Source organism: Leuciscus leuciscus (genome assembly GCF_965113295.1).
Source record: "Leuciscus leuciscus genome assembly, chromosome: 19".
NCBI classification, from domain to species: domain Eukaryota; kingdom Metazoa; phylum Chordata; class Actinopteri; order Cypriniformes; family Leuciscidae; genus Leuciscus; species Leuciscus leuciscus.
In genome coordinates, this window is record NC_138743.1 from 3,456,988 (window position 1) to 3,474,487 (window position 17,500).

The 17,500-nt window shown below is 37.5% G+C and overlaps 2 long non-coding RNA genes across 2 annotated transcripts in view; one reads left to right on the plus strand and one right to left on the minus strand.

Moving 5' to 3' along the window:
* The window catches only part of LOC309482163, an 18,651-nt gene extending 9,962 nt beyond the window's left edge, over positions 1 to 8,689 (minus strand). The window contains exon 1 of the long non-coding RNA XR_014200249.1: positions 8,645 to 8,689. This is a non-coding gene — a long non-coding RNA (uncharacterized lncRNA). The remainder of the gene's footprint in view (positions 1 to 8,644) is intronic.
* LOC309482152 overlaps positions 1 to 17,500 on the plus strand; it is a 90,667-nt gene that overhangs the window by 54,236 nt on the left and 18,931 nt on the right. The gene's annotated exons all lie outside the window — the stretch shown is intronic.

Sequence of the window (17,500 nt, forward strand, 5' to 3'; positions counted from 1 at the left end):
GTTCTCCATATAGCGACTTCAATGGGGTCTAAAAGTTTAAAGGTCCAAACGTGAGTTTCAGTGCGGCTTCAAAGTCTCGACACGAGAAATACGAGTCTTATCTAGACAAATAATAAACATTTATATACTTTTTAACCACAAATGCTATCGCTTGACGTATAGGCGAAAGTACCGACCCAGTGTTTACAAAACAAACGTGCAAAGACTAAGACTAAGACTAAGACTAAGACTAAGTCAAACGGCCTTTACAACAACAACAAAAAGAATGTAAAACAATGATGTTGGATGATCTTGAACATCACCAACGTGATTACATCACGGGCGAAGTCGTGGAGCTAGTGCAAGACGAGCATGTGTGGTTAAAAAGTGTATAAATGTTTATTTTTTTAATAAAATGAGCGATGGTTTGTCTAAATAAGACTCGTATTCCTCGACTGGGATCGTGTCGAGACTTTAAAGCTGCACTGAAACTCACATTCGGACCTTTAAACTTTTGGACCCCATTGAAGTCACTATATGGAGAAAAATCCGGGAATGTGTTCCTCAAAAACCTTCATTTGTTTCCGAATGAAGAACGAAAGACATGAACACCTTGAATGACATGGGGGAGAGTATCCATCATCAGGAAATCTTAATTCTGGAGTGAACTACCTAATTGTAATTCTCCATTTGTTTGTCTTTTGATTTTTGGGTGAAATGTGACCCTGGACATGTTTTTGTTTACCCTGTATAATTAGTTCTTAACTAACTGAACTTGTTAAAGAGCAGAGATAGACCGAGGGAATAGTGTGTGTGTGTGTGTGTGTGTGTGTGTGTGTGTGTGTGTGTGTGTGTGTGTGTGTGTGTGTGTGTGTGTGTGTGTGTGTGTGTGTGTGTGTGTGTGTGTGTGTGTGTGTGTGTGTGTGTGAAGTCTTTTAAGGGTTAGCGCTCTTTGCTAATGGATTTGTGGTAGTGAGTTATTCACAGTCTTAATGAGCTGTAATAAAACACGCGGCGGGTGAGCAGAGCCGAGGGTCTCGTGTTTCAGCGCCACAGTCGTACCGAAGGGAAATTCCCCCACAATGCACACGCTGAACTGCTCTTTGATTACTTAATTCATTAACCAAGTAAACTGAATCACATTCAGCGTGAGCAAATAGGGATGTGACCACATCCAGGTCATCCTAGGCTGGGACACACGATGGATACTCTTTCAAACCATTAAATCGCCCCTATTTTATGCTATTTTAAAGGTTCCTAATTATTTTGGAGTCTCCTATAAAAGATTTACATGCATCCAAGGTCAAAAACATTTTAATTTTCTTATAATATACATTCATTAACCTCATTTCTCAATACAATTCATTGGAAGACTCAGTGTCTCTTAGGCCGTGTCCACCAAAGCGTTTTTAGCCAGCTGGAAATTTTTCAGTTGAGACGCTTTGCTTGTTATGATACGGAATATCCGCGAAAGTGTTACTAGTATCTCATTTCACACATATTTTGTTTCTGTGTTGATTCTATATTAAAGGTATAGTGGAGGATTTTCTTTTTCCGGGTGGATCATCAAGACTATTGGTCCTCCTAATAGTCAATCATTCTGGTGATATGTTTACGTAAGGCCGTCGTACTTGCTCGTCCTTTCTGCGCATGCGCACTCTCAGGTGTATATGTGTGGTGAGCTATGGTTTCAGCCATTCATTGAAGCTCGCCGTTCTCACCGGTTTTTTTTTAAATGTCTGAGGGTCGCAAGAGAAAAAGTGTCTACGAATTGTATGACAAGTCAAGAAGAGAAAGGCCTCTGAAGAAAGAAACAAGACCAGTGTTTTGGGGAGAATATTTCACACGCTGGCGTGAGCTAAAGCACAGGTTGGGCTTCCCACTGATGCCTCAGTCACGAAGTTTCTACTCGACAGGTAAAGTTTGGCATGCTATTTGGAGAAATCCATTTAAAATCACTGCTAGTAAAAGTTAATGTAAGCTATGATTAGCGATGCTAGCGTTTAATAGGCGTTCCCTCTCGGGAGCAGGGAGAGTGTTGCGCATGTGCATTTTTTCAAAAAGTGGAGAAAAAATTCGGGAAAATCCTCCGCTATACCTTTAAAAAGTCGATACAATGTAACGTATTTTCTCTGGCTCTTGTTTTAAATGATTTTTTCCCCGTTATTATGCTTGTTGTTGTCGTCTGTTGACGTTGTACAAGCAGAATGTGGCGGTTGGTCGGTGTGGTATTAGTCCCGGCCCTCCTCCACTGTGATTGGACGGCTGGGTAAAAAGTGACAGTGATGAGCGCTGCGTTTTACCCAAAGTTGAACATTCTTCAACTATCGGCGAATGGTAAAAAACTGAACGCTCAGCACTTCAGCGTGAAAAAAACGCCTCATTACGCTCATGCTGTTTAAAAAACGCGGCGCTTCCATTGAAAACAATTGGAAAAATACGCCAGCCGCATGAAAAAACGCTTTGGTAGACACACGGCCTAAACCCCGCCTCTCCGAGAGCTGCTCTGCTCTGATTGGTCAAACGGCCCAGTCTTCTGTGATTGTAGTGCCTGTAATTTCAGCTCTTTCTCAGTGTTTGATACACAGTGATACGAACAGTAATGATGGAGTCGGTTTTACCGTATTAATTAGAGTTGTAGCCTTTTGAAGTGGATTTGCAGCGTCGTCTCGACATGAACAACACAAACCAAACTCTTCCAGTCTCAGATACAACTACAACGGAGACGCTGTTCACCGGCAGCCAATGAAGACCACAGGCTGGCATTATGCAAATTTGTTTCATTGTCACGTAGGTTTGAGTTACTGACGACTCATTTCAACAGTTCAGAATCAATTCTATCTTTTAGGAGGCAATAGACTCCAAAAAAATTTGGTTTATTTTTTCTACCCAAATCCTGGGTTGAGGATTTTGGGTAAATTTTTCAGTGTTTGGGTAGTTTTGTGTGTTACCCTGCTCCTGGGGCCTATTTCTATAAGGAGGTTCAACCAACTCTGAGTTAAAACTTGAACTCTGAGTTGATTTACCCTGAGATGGGAAAATCTGAGTTTTCGGTATCAGAACAGCTGAACTGAGTTAGTTTAATCAACTCTGAGTAGGCTGACTCTGAGTTAAGCGCGTGCACCACGACTGTGGAAAGCCATGATCAATGGAGCTCCGAAATTACGATTCACCATGGCAACAGCACCCGGCAAAAAGACGTCTGCATACTTCTGAGTCTATACACAAGTATAATTCTTAATCACTGTTATATTATCAGGTGAACACTGACAGAAAGGTAAGTTATGGACCTAATACTCATTTTCATGGTATTCCACAGGCAAAAAATAAATAAAAATTAAAGAAATAAATAATAAAAAATTGACGAACAATAAAATTCATAATTCAATCAATTAGTCTTTAGGCATAAAAGGTTCATGGCTTTAGGCTACATGACTTTACAAACATTTGACATATTAAATAAATATAATTCAGTGTCTATTTCAATGTGCCGCCGCTGTTTCCACATAGTATAATGCTCTTTTCACATAATTAAATGCTATCTAATCCAACCTGTTACAATTTTTTTAATTAGGCTGATGAAATTAACATTTGACTTCTACTGGGCCAACAGCAAGAAGGCAGAGGACCTGCACCACCACTGACAGATGAAGAGGAGACACACAATACTGGAAGAATATTAAAATCCAACAGGAAAAAGAATAACTGTTGCTTTTGTATTTGTAGGAAATAAAGATTACTAAATAAATTGTGAGTGTTTATTTAACAGCTGTGGTGGTTACGGCATATATCTCGGACTATCCTTTATTTATGCCTTCCCTCTGGCATCCTTCCATACAGTAATCTGTTTCATTTTCGGAAGGAGTGATGATGGGATTATGTGTGTCATCAATACATCCAATCACATTAGAAATCCTAAAGGAAATTCTAATTATTACTTTCAGAGGTCACAGCAAGATTTTATCAAATGAATGTCATTCATCAGATTAGCCTCATTTAAACCGACTTAAAACTTCTCTTTGATGAATCTCATGGGTTTGTGTCCAGGAAACATCACAAAAACTCTCAGGACGAGCGTGAGAGCGAGGCACACTTTCCTTAATGTGTGCCCTCTCCGATGTTATATAATAAAATGTGCAATGAATGAATGAATGTACTGCACTGCAAAAAAATGCTTTTCTTACTTAGCATTGTTGTCTTGTTGTTTCCAGTCAAAATGTCTAAAGATTCTTAACTCAAGAAGCATTTACTAAAAGAAAAACTCAAAGGGCCCTATTTTAACGATCTGAAACGCAAGTATCAAGCGCGAAACGCAAGTAACTTTGTGGGCGGATCTCGGGCGCTGTTGCTATTATACCAGCGGGATAAATGACTCTTGCGCCGACGCAAATCTAAAACGGGTTGGTCTGAAGTAGCTTCATTACTCATAGATGTGGTTTGGGCGTAACGTGAAATAAACCAATCAGAGCCTCATCTCACATTCCCTTTAAGAGCAGGCGCGCTTGTTCCATGGCGGTTTGCTATTATAACGGCGGATTTGCCAGGCGCACGCCGGGAGCGGTTCACAGCCGAGGAGACCGACGTTCTCGTCACGGCCATCAAACACAGAGAAGTGACATTGGGGATGGAGAAACACACCCAAATTAGCTTCGGTTAAACAGGCGTATAATAATTTGGGTAAATGTGTAAGCTAGATTTATGCCTATTTTTTCACATCTTCATGGACACAACAATGATTTCCCTCGTGTCTTAATATTTTTCCTTGTAATTATGTATGGTTCTCTAAAAATGAGAACTGCTGCGTCTGTGTGTAGATGAGATAAGCAAAGTGTGTGTGCGTTGTGCACACGCTACATTGATTATGGCCAAGCATGCGCCCTTAAAATAGCATATGAATAACATGCGCAACGCACCACTGACTTTAGACTAGGTTTCTCCTGGTCAGTTGCGGAATTGTTTTCTAAACCTGCAAAATAGCACCAGGGAACGTTTGCGCCGGAACACGCCTCCTCTTTTCGCTGAACCGCCTCCCGGAGCACAAGTTCATTCCCTAATTTACCGACGTGCGTCTGTGAAGGGAAAAGTCCGCTGTGCGTCGGGTTCAAAATAGGAATGATACATGCGTCGCTGTACAAAGTCAATTGCGCTGGGTGCAAGATAGGGCCCATAAACTCATTATTATGGGTTTACACAAGAAAACCTGCTCCCGACCAGGTTAGGTTCACAGAGTAAGTTACCATGGTAACTGACTCTGAGTATAAGTTACCTCTCTTTCAAAAACGGGCTTGACTTACTCTGCTTTCTCGGGTTTGACATACTTCCCATTCTGAAACAGAAAACCCAGAGTTTCCCTCATTTCAGGGTTAACATACTCAGAGTTTTCACTTAACCTCCTTTCTGAAACAGGCCCCTGGGCCAGACATAACAACCCAATGTTTGGGTAGTTTTTGTGTTACCCAGATCCCGGATCAGACGTAACAACCCAGGGGTTGAGTTATTTATCACAGGCTTCTTGTGACCCCTTTAGGAGAGAGCAGTGCGGCTCTGTCAAATTGTTGCATGTCTTCGGTAGAATAGAGGTTTGTGTACATTTAATTTTATTTATAAATACGGTATTGTTCTGAATATCGTTTGTAATCCGTAAACATTAATTCATGTAGTAAGTTAAAATATATATATATATATATATAAAAAGCTAGAACTAGTAAAAATTATGCTGGGTTAAATAAACAACCCAATTTGCTGGGTAAAATTAACCCAACGTGTGTTCTGTCCTATATTTACCCAGCTCTTGGGTTGAAAACAACCCAAATTGAAATTGAAACCCATATTTGATCTTTAAAACTATGCAGACCTTTTACATTTGCAAACAGCGATATTACACACTGCATGAAAGGGAACATTCGAAAAACACACTTTAACAGGGACCGCGTGAAGCCAGAAACACATGAAACACAGAATGAAAGCTTGCTCAATGCATTGAATATTGTGGTGGTACAGCAACTTACTCAAGCGGTCAAAGTTTCCTTCAAATATCCGTGCCATTAAATCAGACATGTTATTATGCATAAGGTATGTTTCAGGGCTCAATGCAAGGGAGAATGGTTAAATTTCCCTCAAACCTCCACCCTTCAAACACTACGTGTGTGTTTGTGATTAATAGCTCATGACAATTTAATGGAGAAACATATAGCCTGGCACCCAGCAGCCTCTTTCAGGAGTAAATAAGCCCCATTAACACCATATGCTAGCAATGCCACACAAGGCGACCGGCTCAACTCGAACTTAATCACACTCGCATAAGTTAAGGCGGGAAACATCCTCAAGGTAGCAATTTCAGAGTCACATGAACGACGTATTTCATTATAGCTTTAAAAGAAAAAGCATGGTCAGTTAAACTCCTCCAGCTGCTCACAGGGGTTTGTGCTGGGAAGGAAACTATGGGGAACACAGAAATAACTGTTCACTTAATTACAGTGCAAAGTCTGTCATTTCTTGTCATAGTATAGAAATCACAGTTAATCACAGTTTTCATCCTCGTAACACATTGAGATCATTAATTAGAGGCAATAAAGTGTGAAATGTCAACAAATTAGCTCTAAAAAAAGTGTTGCTGTGCTGAAAATGAGAATAAAAAGTGATTGATTTCAAATTATACTCTTTTTAAAAGTTAGATTACAATTAGATACACTTTTATATATACATATGTATATATATATGAATAGCAATAATAATCTTAATAATAATGATAATTCTATCACTGTAAAAAATGATATAATCAATAAGTTATGACAAAATATGTTTTACATTGCTTTAACCCTCCAAAATAATTAAGCAATTTTCAACTTTTTTATAAGTTATACAAGATTTAACTCATTTTTAAAGTCAGTTTAATGTAATTTAAGTTGAAATTACTTAAACATCCAAGTTGATTGTAGTGAATTTAAGGCATTCACTTTTTTTTACTGTGTACAAATTGTATTATATACACTTTTATATATATATATATATATATATATATATATATATATATATATATATATAGATATATAGATAAATAGCAATAATAATCTTAATAAAAATGATAATTATATTATACACTGTAAAAAATTATATGATCAATAAGTTATGACAACATATGTTTTATGTTGCTTTAACTCTCCAAAATAAGTTTAGCAATTTTCAACCTTTATACAAGATTCGACTCATTTTTAAAGTCAGTTTAATGTAATTTAAGTTGAAATTACTTAAACATCCAAGTTGATTGTACTCAATTTAAGGCATTAACTTTTTTTTTACTGTGTATAAATTGTATTATATTTTATATAAATAACTTGGTAACACTCTCTATGAAACCCATGCTTATAATGAATTATAGCTCCATTTATACTTATTTATAAGAAAGTATTACTATTTTATAAATACATTTATGAACACTCATTAACTGCATTAAGAACAGTAATAGTTACATTTATTTATTTTTTATAATTACTTATAAGTCATGCATTTGCTTTTTCAATGCGCATGCTCATAATCCATTATGCACTGATTTATAAATAATAATTAGTCGTAGGGTTTCATGAATATATTTATAAAGATGCAACCAGCATTGCTAAAATGCTATTATATTAGTTACAATGACTTTTTATTAATTCAGATTTATTTCTGTCAAATAATTGAATATATTGTTATTAATAGCCACGTTGTGTTCTAATAAATACTTATTTTGAGTGATAATACAGTTACTAACCTCCATGAATGCATCGTTGATGGCTTTAAGTAAAGTGAAAAATAAATTGTAAGTTGTTTACTTGTAAATGTAACTAATAAACAATAATTCCTGAATAATTCCAAACAGTTGAATTTTTTTTAGCTTTTTTAATGTTACATACTAACAAAACACTGCAACAATATAATAACTTCATGCATATGGTTGAGGAGATATAGATTTGAACAAATCAAATTGTCCATTTCAGATGCAGCGTTAGTGTGAAAAATGTTGCATTGGTCAGGAAACGTCCAAATTCGGCTCCTTATCCTGCGCACTAAAATATGTATGCTTTTTTATGTAATAACTATGCAAAAGTGCTTTGTGGGTAATATTAGCCCATAAAGCATGCACATATGCACACTTAAAGTATTATGAAAACACTATTACTATTACACTATTAATTCTATACTCAAAATACAGCTGCAAAGATGAATATTGCATGATAATTCTGCTTAAACACCCGAGTTCCTCCAGGATTTGATTTGTCAAATGTGATATGTTAATGGTGAATGTTCTTTTTTTTAAAGCTCACTGCGCTGCCAGCAATGAATCAAAATCCAGCTGCCGTGGAAAAAGTGGAAACTGAATCATCACTTTCAGGAGAGCAGAAGAAAGAAGAAGAAGAAAAAACACGTAAAACGCATTGCACAGATTTGATATGCAGCAGTAAATTAGACAAAATTACTCATTTGAGATGGGGGCCTGCTAAATCTATCAGACTGTTATTCTAAGAGACAGTAAATAATTAAATAAATGTTCACAGCAGCTTCAGAAAGCATAAGGTCATATAGCTGATGTTTTCCCTCACACTGAGAGATTTAACAGGAGTTTGCATACAGGAGGGAAACCTTAGATCATATATCAGGGTATTAACACCAATACAGATTATTTTACCTTTTGTCAATCCGGGATGCCTTGAGTCAAACGGACACGTCATCTGACAACACAAAAGTAGAAGAGCAGAGTCAATACAATAATAATAATAATAGTAATAGTTGCTCATAATCACCCATCTGTAATACACGTCTCTGCCACCAGATGGCTCAGTGTATCACACACACACTCATAACAATAATCACATTTCACAAGGTTTATAGTTTATGTTAGGGGTTTGTTCAAATCAATAACTCTGTAAAGCCTAATATAGGAAATATTACCCAGAGAAATCTAGATTTTTTTTTTATTTTATGGAATAGACAGCTTAATTTTATTCGGCAAAAATTTGCATTTTGGACAATATTATACGGACAAAAAGACGAAATTGTGCTTGTATTGTAAATTAATTAGATCTTTATTACAGCAGATACTTGCATAACATATCAAATGTCACTCTATACATGCTAATAATGATATTTAAATACTTAGTTTTATGATTAAGGCTCGGTAGTTTTAATGCAATGCAATAAAATAAAATGATGATTGAGAATAAACAAACATCAAAAGCCTGAGGATCATATTTGATTTTTCTCAAACAAACCAAAGCTGCTTCGGTCCAGTATGTGTTCATCTTGAAATACTAAAAGTTATTCTTATGTTTACTTCATAAAAATCCGATTTCACAGCAAAAAGACATTGTGAAGCGCAAGCTGAAGGAGGACGTTTGTACAAAATACACTAAAATACTTTTAAAACTGTGTAAACTATCAATCAGACGACAGACGGACTGGAGGAGATTGTGTTCGACAGGTTTATCAGCAAAGATTTCATCATAGTGATCATTCAGAGGCCTTAGAAACTCACGCATCAAATATACAGTATGCTTATAGATACTGGGTTAAATATGATCTGTCATGCATCCCTTTGCTTCAGATCCTTCCCAATACTAATAAAGCAGCAACGGTGCAAATCCCCCGATTCTTCCGTGCTCACGAGCATCACAGACGGTTCACGTCCCACACATCTTGACACACGATGAGTCTGTGCTCTACAATAACACTCGTGTTTCTGCCAGCCGAGAATGTGCGCGCGACTCAAGCTGATCCAGACACGAGCTGAAATTTACACTCCGTCTCCAGCAAACTCACGCACACACGGAGCGTTTCTTCTATAATAGGCAATGTGGATTGTGTGTTTTATTTAGAGAAGGCATAAATAATGAATGTTTTACGGTGCAGGAGAGACGGTTGACAGATAGACTGATGCGGTCCGTCTGCTGTGAACAGGTGGCCTCGTGGTTAATGAGCTGGTCACTGATAGGTTGTTCAAACCTGGTGAGAATTAAGGGCGTTTTCACACCTTAAAAAGTCCGAACCAAAGCTCATGTTTTGATGCATTTTATACATTCGGTAAGTTTTGGTTTGGTTTCACATTGCAATCATTTTTTTCTTCAAGACTGGTTATACCTTTTAAAAGTCAGTTACATAAAAACGTTACACCAAACTAACTGCTAGTGGGTCAGACTAGGTCTTAAAGACACAGTCTTCATTTTTTATTATTTTATTATATATATACTCACAAACCACCTGCAGTTTCTTCAAGAACCCAGTTTGGGAAACTACTAGAACTAAACTGGACATCCTCATAATATGAAGAAAGTTTCCCTCCTCACAAACAGTCACAAGGTGGCAGTCGAGTCCAACTAGATTCTAGATTCTTTCTCATGTTTTTGTGCCTACAAGTGAGTTTTACATGTTTAGTGCATCGTTTCCTTTAGATTTGTTTAATGTTTTATCGTTTTTTTTATTTTTTTATTTTTTTATTTTTTATTGACAGTTCAAGCTCTACATTTCACTGCTCATTCCTCCTCTTTGTCATTCATAAAAGATCAAATGTCAAACTCGATCAATCAGCAGTGATGATGAGCTCTACATCAGCTTATCAGCGGGTTTGTCTTCCACACTGAGCTCAAGACTCCAGACTCTTCCAGATCCCCGAGAGCTGTTGCAGACTCAGATCGTCTCATATTTCAGGGGGTTTCAGTCTTTTTTTAAATCCACGAACCCTCAAATGATCATCCTCGTGTGCGGAACCCCATCCGAAAATGTAAAAAACCCCAATTATACACTGAAAAATTAACACTGTAAATCTATAATTAGTTTCTATTAAGTTACATTATCATATGTTTTTCTTCTCACTAAAGTGATGTAGTTCTGTTGTTAGTTCTGTAGTTATTTGTTTATTTAATTGAATTTATAGGCTATTAATAACTTTTTGTAAGTATTTATTTTCATCTAATGTAATTTAATAGATAAATAACTAACACATTTTTTTTTTTATACATAAAATGTCATAATTATGACACAGAAAGTCCAAAGTTGCAATTTCGATTTATTAATCTCATAATAGGCTAATGGTTTATGACATAAGAAATACCAAAGCATGATTTTTCTGTTTTTTAATTTCTTGTTTGTTTTCCATAGGACTGGTTTCGACTAATCTCTGCATGTATTCTGAAGCTTTAGATTACAATTACCTACACTTTACTCACTTAGCCCAAGTACCTCAAGTAGCACAAATACAATGTAAAAACGAATTTTGACAATGTGTATAATTTGCATAGACAGTATATAATTTGTCGTTTGGTAAAAGTGTCTTACCTCAGAAACCCGTCGTCCTCCTGTCAGACTAGCGGTTGCGCGCGCAGCTCCTCTCACTATTAGCGGGAACAATTTACCGTCTCGTGCGCGCATTCAAAATACTGAAATTATGAATAAGTGCGATTGACGTGGGTGAAATGCATCGTAGTTGTGATAAATGAAAGAGCTGAAACTAAACCAGGTCTGTTTGCTAAAGTTACAAGATGTAGACAAATAGGCCTGGTTGTATTGTGACATTTTCACTACCCTTGAAAGGCCTCAGTTGAAATATACAGCTTTAAATGCCAACAAGTGTGGTCTGTTTTGTTTAACATAAACATATCGATGTTTTGAGTCTAATGTATGTATTTTCAACAACATTTCTGAGGGTAGCCTATGTTTAGCCGGCCCATACGACAATGATGTAGGCTACTAAAAATGAAAAAGTTTTTCCTTTGCATTTTTTGTATAGGGTATAGATGTCAACGTTGTCAAAACGATTCCTCTTTACATGGGTCCTCGAAAACAACTAAAAACGCTGTATTCTGCATGTCAGGCCAGTAGTTGGCGAAGTCACAGTAGTTGGCGAAGTCACTTTGTAGAGACAGTAGGCTAGCATACGCACCCTAAAGGCCTCATTATACTTCTGCGTCGGACCTACGCCGGAGCCTATACGCCGTAGGCAACCTGTTGGTTTTAATTTATACTTCTGCGTTGTTGTCCGCGTTGACGCGCACCTAGGGAGCATGTGAAACCCCGAGGGAGGGGTTCTGGCAGACCAATCACAGCGCTTGCGTCCGCGTAGAATTGACGCGTTGTTACATTTTTTGGAGAGGTGTGCGTCAGGGTACGCCGAAGGGTACACGTGCTACACACAGCCTACGACGTAGCTACGGCGGCAGTTCGACGCAGAAGTATAAATAGGCCTTTATAGGCCTTTAGGTCACACGCTGTGTGTAGCGCGCGTACCCTTCGGCGTACCCTGACGTGCACCTCTCCAAAAATGTAACAACGCGTCAATTCTACGCGGACGCAAGCGCTGTGATTGGTCTGCCAGAACCCCTCCCCCGGGGTTTCACATGCTCCCTAGGTGCGCGTCAACGTGGACAACAACGCAGAAGTATAAATTAAAACCAACACGTTGCCTACGGCGTATAGGCTCCGGCGTAGGTCCGACGCAGAAGTATAATGAGGCTTCATTAGGCTTTTTTTTATCAGATTGAACGCGTAATATGCATGCGTATTACATTAACAAATTCGCATTTTTGCAGTTTATATGGAGACGATAACGGTATAGTTTTCAAAAACATTTTCAGACCCCCCAAACCGCTGTTGTCGTGTAGATAAACGGCTAAAATGCATTAAAAATTTTATGTTTTTAATTGAAAACGCCCCCTTAAACTCATACATACAGTCGGCATCTAGTCATAGTTGGGGGCGTGGCGAGGGTGGAGTCGGCGTGGGGGAAAACACTGCGAACATCGTGTGTATTTGAATGACAAAAATGTGGTATTGCGAGTCATTGACGCCTGCCGACCGGCAACGGTACATTGTAAAATTAACTGCAATAGGTTATGATAGCCCTTATTTAATTAAAAACTGGGTCAATGATGACCCAACCAAATGGCCGGAGGTGTCGTTTCAAGACATATTTTGTGATCTGGTTGAATCTCCAAGACATCGCGGCAGCTGTAGCGGTAACATTAGCCTATAACTCAATCAACTTATGTTGCATACTATAACTCCATAAAACCTTGTCACTTACCAATTGTACGTATGCTTCACTCCAAACTATTAATCCTTTTGTAAAACGGTGATCAGTAGTACGAAGTTGCCGAGGGACTGTGCTGACAGTTATCCCTAAAGTCCTCTAGTAACTCACAGACTGCAGTCTACTCCATAGGTTCACGGCTCGCGTCATGAGCCTTCAGCTGATAACACTAATGTGAATGAGACATCCCTTATGAAAAACAACTGTAGGAATCTTGTAGTATTTTGGGACAAAATATTATAGTAATCATAGTATTTTGGGACATAGGCCTACTATAGAAGTAGCCTACTATAGAGGTATTACAGAACATCACATAAGTATTATACACTACTATAGAAATCTTATAGGATTACTATAGTTCTTTTTCATAAGGGATGTAGACAAAACTAGCCCAGCACTGCCTAATACGAGTTTAACACTATATCACACAGGGATCTACTCGCACAGTAATCTCAAAAAAGAAAGCTCAAAAGCCATTTTGTCCTCATTTCCGGTTCTGTGTGTTTATTAGGAAGGATGTAGAACATCAATTCATAATTTTTTTGTTTATTGGCGGTACAGAAAACGACACAGCAACTCTTCGGCATGATTGCCCCGTGTATTTCAATGAGCGCCAAGGCAATGTTTTCCCCCACGGGCTAAATTCACATCACGTGACGGGGCGTTCCCGGGGGCGTTCCCAGACCAACCGTCTGTATCTATAGAAAATGAAAGACTTGAGCATGATGTGAACGCTCGTGACTTTTTACACATACAAAAATAAGTGTTAAGTACTTTATAAAAAGTTTAATTTCACAAGATAGGTATACAAAAAAAAACATCTTGTTTACAGTAATGCATTTACAATGGAAGTCTATGGGTCAAGGCTGCAGTGAGCATTAAAATACACACAGTTTCAAGACTATATCCTTAAAACTTAAATGCAATAGATCCGACATGTTGACAGGACATATAGCCTTCTCTGTGCATGTTGTGCAGTGCAGGCATCTGAAACCACCGCCTCTGTTATCATACTCTTGCTCTACTCAGTAATGTAATGTTGTCATTTAGAGATAACTCACTGCCCCCAAAACAGCACAGCCATTATTAATAGCTCCTTTATTGTGACTGTTTCATATTTCAGGCTAAAATTAGATCCAGGACATGTGGTTAGAACTAAACAGGGAAGCATCTTAACATTACATCTAAATGCAGAGTGATTTCTTCCAGCTATGTAAGGACAGATTTTCATTATGGCTCTCATTACAACGGAGAAACTTAACCTCTTGCCCAATGCCAGTGGTGGACAGTAACGAAGTAAATGTAATTCGTTACTGTACTTAAGTAGCTTTTTTGCGTATCTGTACTTTACTGAAGTATTTAAATTTGGGAAGACTTTTACTTTAACTCCACTACATTTCAAAGTCAAATATCTTACTTTTTACTCTACTACATTTTCAAAATCAGTCGTTCCTTTTTATTTATGAGTGGATAAAAACTAAACTGGTCAAACGAGCCACCTATCACAGTAGCCTACAACGTGCGCACTTTGTTTTGAACTTGCCTTGGTGGTATCTACTAAGCGCGAACCAGAGCCGTTAAATATGAGAGTTGCGACCATAGACCGTATAAGAGGTTGCGACACACACGGCTTGTTCGACTTGAACCGGCGCTGCACAGACCGATCAGTTTATGACATCAAAGTATAGAGCGAAATCGCGAGAGCGATTGAAAAGCATACAGAGCCGTCTACTCTCGGCTAATCTTGCGGTATTTTAATGTCATTCACCGATTGGTCTGTGCAGTGTGCCGTTTCAAGTCGAGCAAGCCTACTATGATCTCGCCGCCGCGCGGTCACGTGATTCGTGTAGCTCTCAATAGTTCCAAACAATTTGTGTTGCCAATCATTTTAAGCGGGGCAGAGAGCAGCAGCTATTATTGCAGCAATTATCGGTAAATACTGACGCATAATGAACATTGCTTATTACCTTGACACTAAAATTACTTGCATATAATAGCATTTTTTTTTTCTGAGGAGTAGCAGAAACACTGCATTAATACGTTTTGGTGTTTAATTTTGTAGGGAAATTGGCTGCTCCCATAATGTAGTGTGTATATATATATATTCAATGGCATTGTGCAGGTTTATGTGAATGTATCATAACATTAGGATGTTTATAATTATGACCATAGACGCTTGTGAAAAATATGTACAGTAAATACTGTAAATGTATTATACCTTATGGGATCAGTCCCCTTCCGTCCAAAATTAAACACACAAAAAATGTATTCAATTCAAATATATATATATATATATATATATATATATATATATATATATAGACTAATTATGTAATTAATGTCATTTTATTAATAGATTGATGTGCCAAGAGTGACAGAGTCTTCACGTAGACTGAGTCAAGCAAGAGTCTTGTGACAAAAATTATAATAGGACATTATAGTAATAAAAAAATCATAGTACTTGGATACTTAAGTACATTTGAAGGCAAATACTTTTGTACTTTTACTCAAGTGAATGTTTAAAGGCAGCACTTCTACTTTTACTTGAGTAATATTTTACCTTGAGTATCTTTACTTTAACTCAAGTACATGGTATGTGTACTTCGTCCACCACTGCCCAATGCCAAATGTAGCCTTTATATTACTGCTTCTGTTTACCCTCTGTTTACTGTGCATATCACAACCAGCACACAAGACACACACTGAGGTTATGTTGCCTGTAAATATTAAATGGATTTGCATCAAATAATTTGCTTCCAGTTAGATTTTAGGAGGCAATAATATCCGGGCAGAACATTTTCCAATGCATAAAAAAACAAATATATATATATATATGAGGGAAGTTATTCTGATTTAAAATGTACGAGAATGCATGAAAAAAAAAGATATATTTGCACAGATAAATCATTTATAATAAATATTGCAATATTCCATAAAAAAACAAGAATTGTCCATTTTGATGTCATGGTGACTTTAAGATGTTCTGCTGGCTGTTGGTTAGATGCTAATAAACAGAGTAAGACACGCTGCCCTTAAACAATGTCATTACTTTCCACTTTTAAACCTCATGTATACAGTAAGTCTGTTTTTGCTATATATAGTTATCATTTTTTCTGTGCAAAGTGTGCATTATAATATTTGTTTCCTGAAGCTGATATATCCACAGATTATAATAACAGACACATTTTTTGTCTACTCATTTTACCAAGATTTATAAGATTTATATCAGTGCTGAAATGTTATACTTAAACTTTAATGCGCCATTGCTAAAACATTCTGAATTCATAAATGTTGCACTGGAAGATTTTCTTTTGGTGTGTGTATCTAATCAAATGTCTGTCCAAGATACTACAAGGTATATGAGCCATGATTGCCCTTCCCTCTATAACACATATTCATATTCTAAGTGCAATTTTTATCTCATGACCTGATTATTTTTGAACTGACCTTATGGGATTATGTGTCTTCATTGTAGCATTTTTAGAGTGTGATATACAGGCGGTGGTGTGTTATGGTCTGCTTGTTAAAGTCTGCAGCTGTTGTCTCGAGAGAGAGGTTTCATATAGAGCCGCTTCTGACTGAAAGTATCTCATTGCAAACAGGACGGACCCGACATGCCAGCCTGAAGTGGGGCACAAACACACAGAGCAACAGTAACCAGCAAAAACAGACTTACTGTATACATGAGGTTTAAAAGTGGAAAGTAATGACATTGTTTAAGGGCAGCGTGTCTTACTCTGTTTATTAGCATCTAACCAACAGCCAGCAGAACATCTTAAAGTCACCATGAAATCAAAATGGACAATTCTTGTTTTTTATGGAATATTGCATTATTTATTATATTTATCTGAGCAAATCATTTTTGATTCGTACAACTCGAACATTTTGAATCAGAATAACTTCCCTTTTCTCTTCTCTGATGATGAGGGCGGGGCAACCTGTCACTCACATGAGATCCACCAATAGCAAACCACCACCATCCAATCAATTCCACACAGACAAAATAAAGCCCCGCCCACATTTGTTCTTGTTCCAGAAGCGGTTCACTCGGTTATACGTCACAAAAGGAGAGAAAAGACTAGCGTAACTTCTGTTTCATGCCAACTTTAATCATCCATAGGCTCCTTCATGATCTCTCAACATTCAGATGAGGGCCGTACAGTGACTGTCGTATTTTGAGTGCAGATGTGTTGTAAGCATCAGCTTCCTCTCAGTTGTTTCTTCTGAAGTTCTCAAATTAGCGAATGAGTCATTTGTTGACAGCGAGAGAATGGAGCTTTAAAATTAAACATTCGAACTTGGATGAATTTACTGAGAAATGTTTCAGTATCTGGGTTTCAGTTGCAATAATTTAACAAATCTGAGCACCGTTTGAGACATTGTTGAGATCTGTTCAGAAATTATAGACGAGGTACGGGATTTTACTGTGGACTTTTTCTCATAATAAAATTCGTAGTTCTGCCT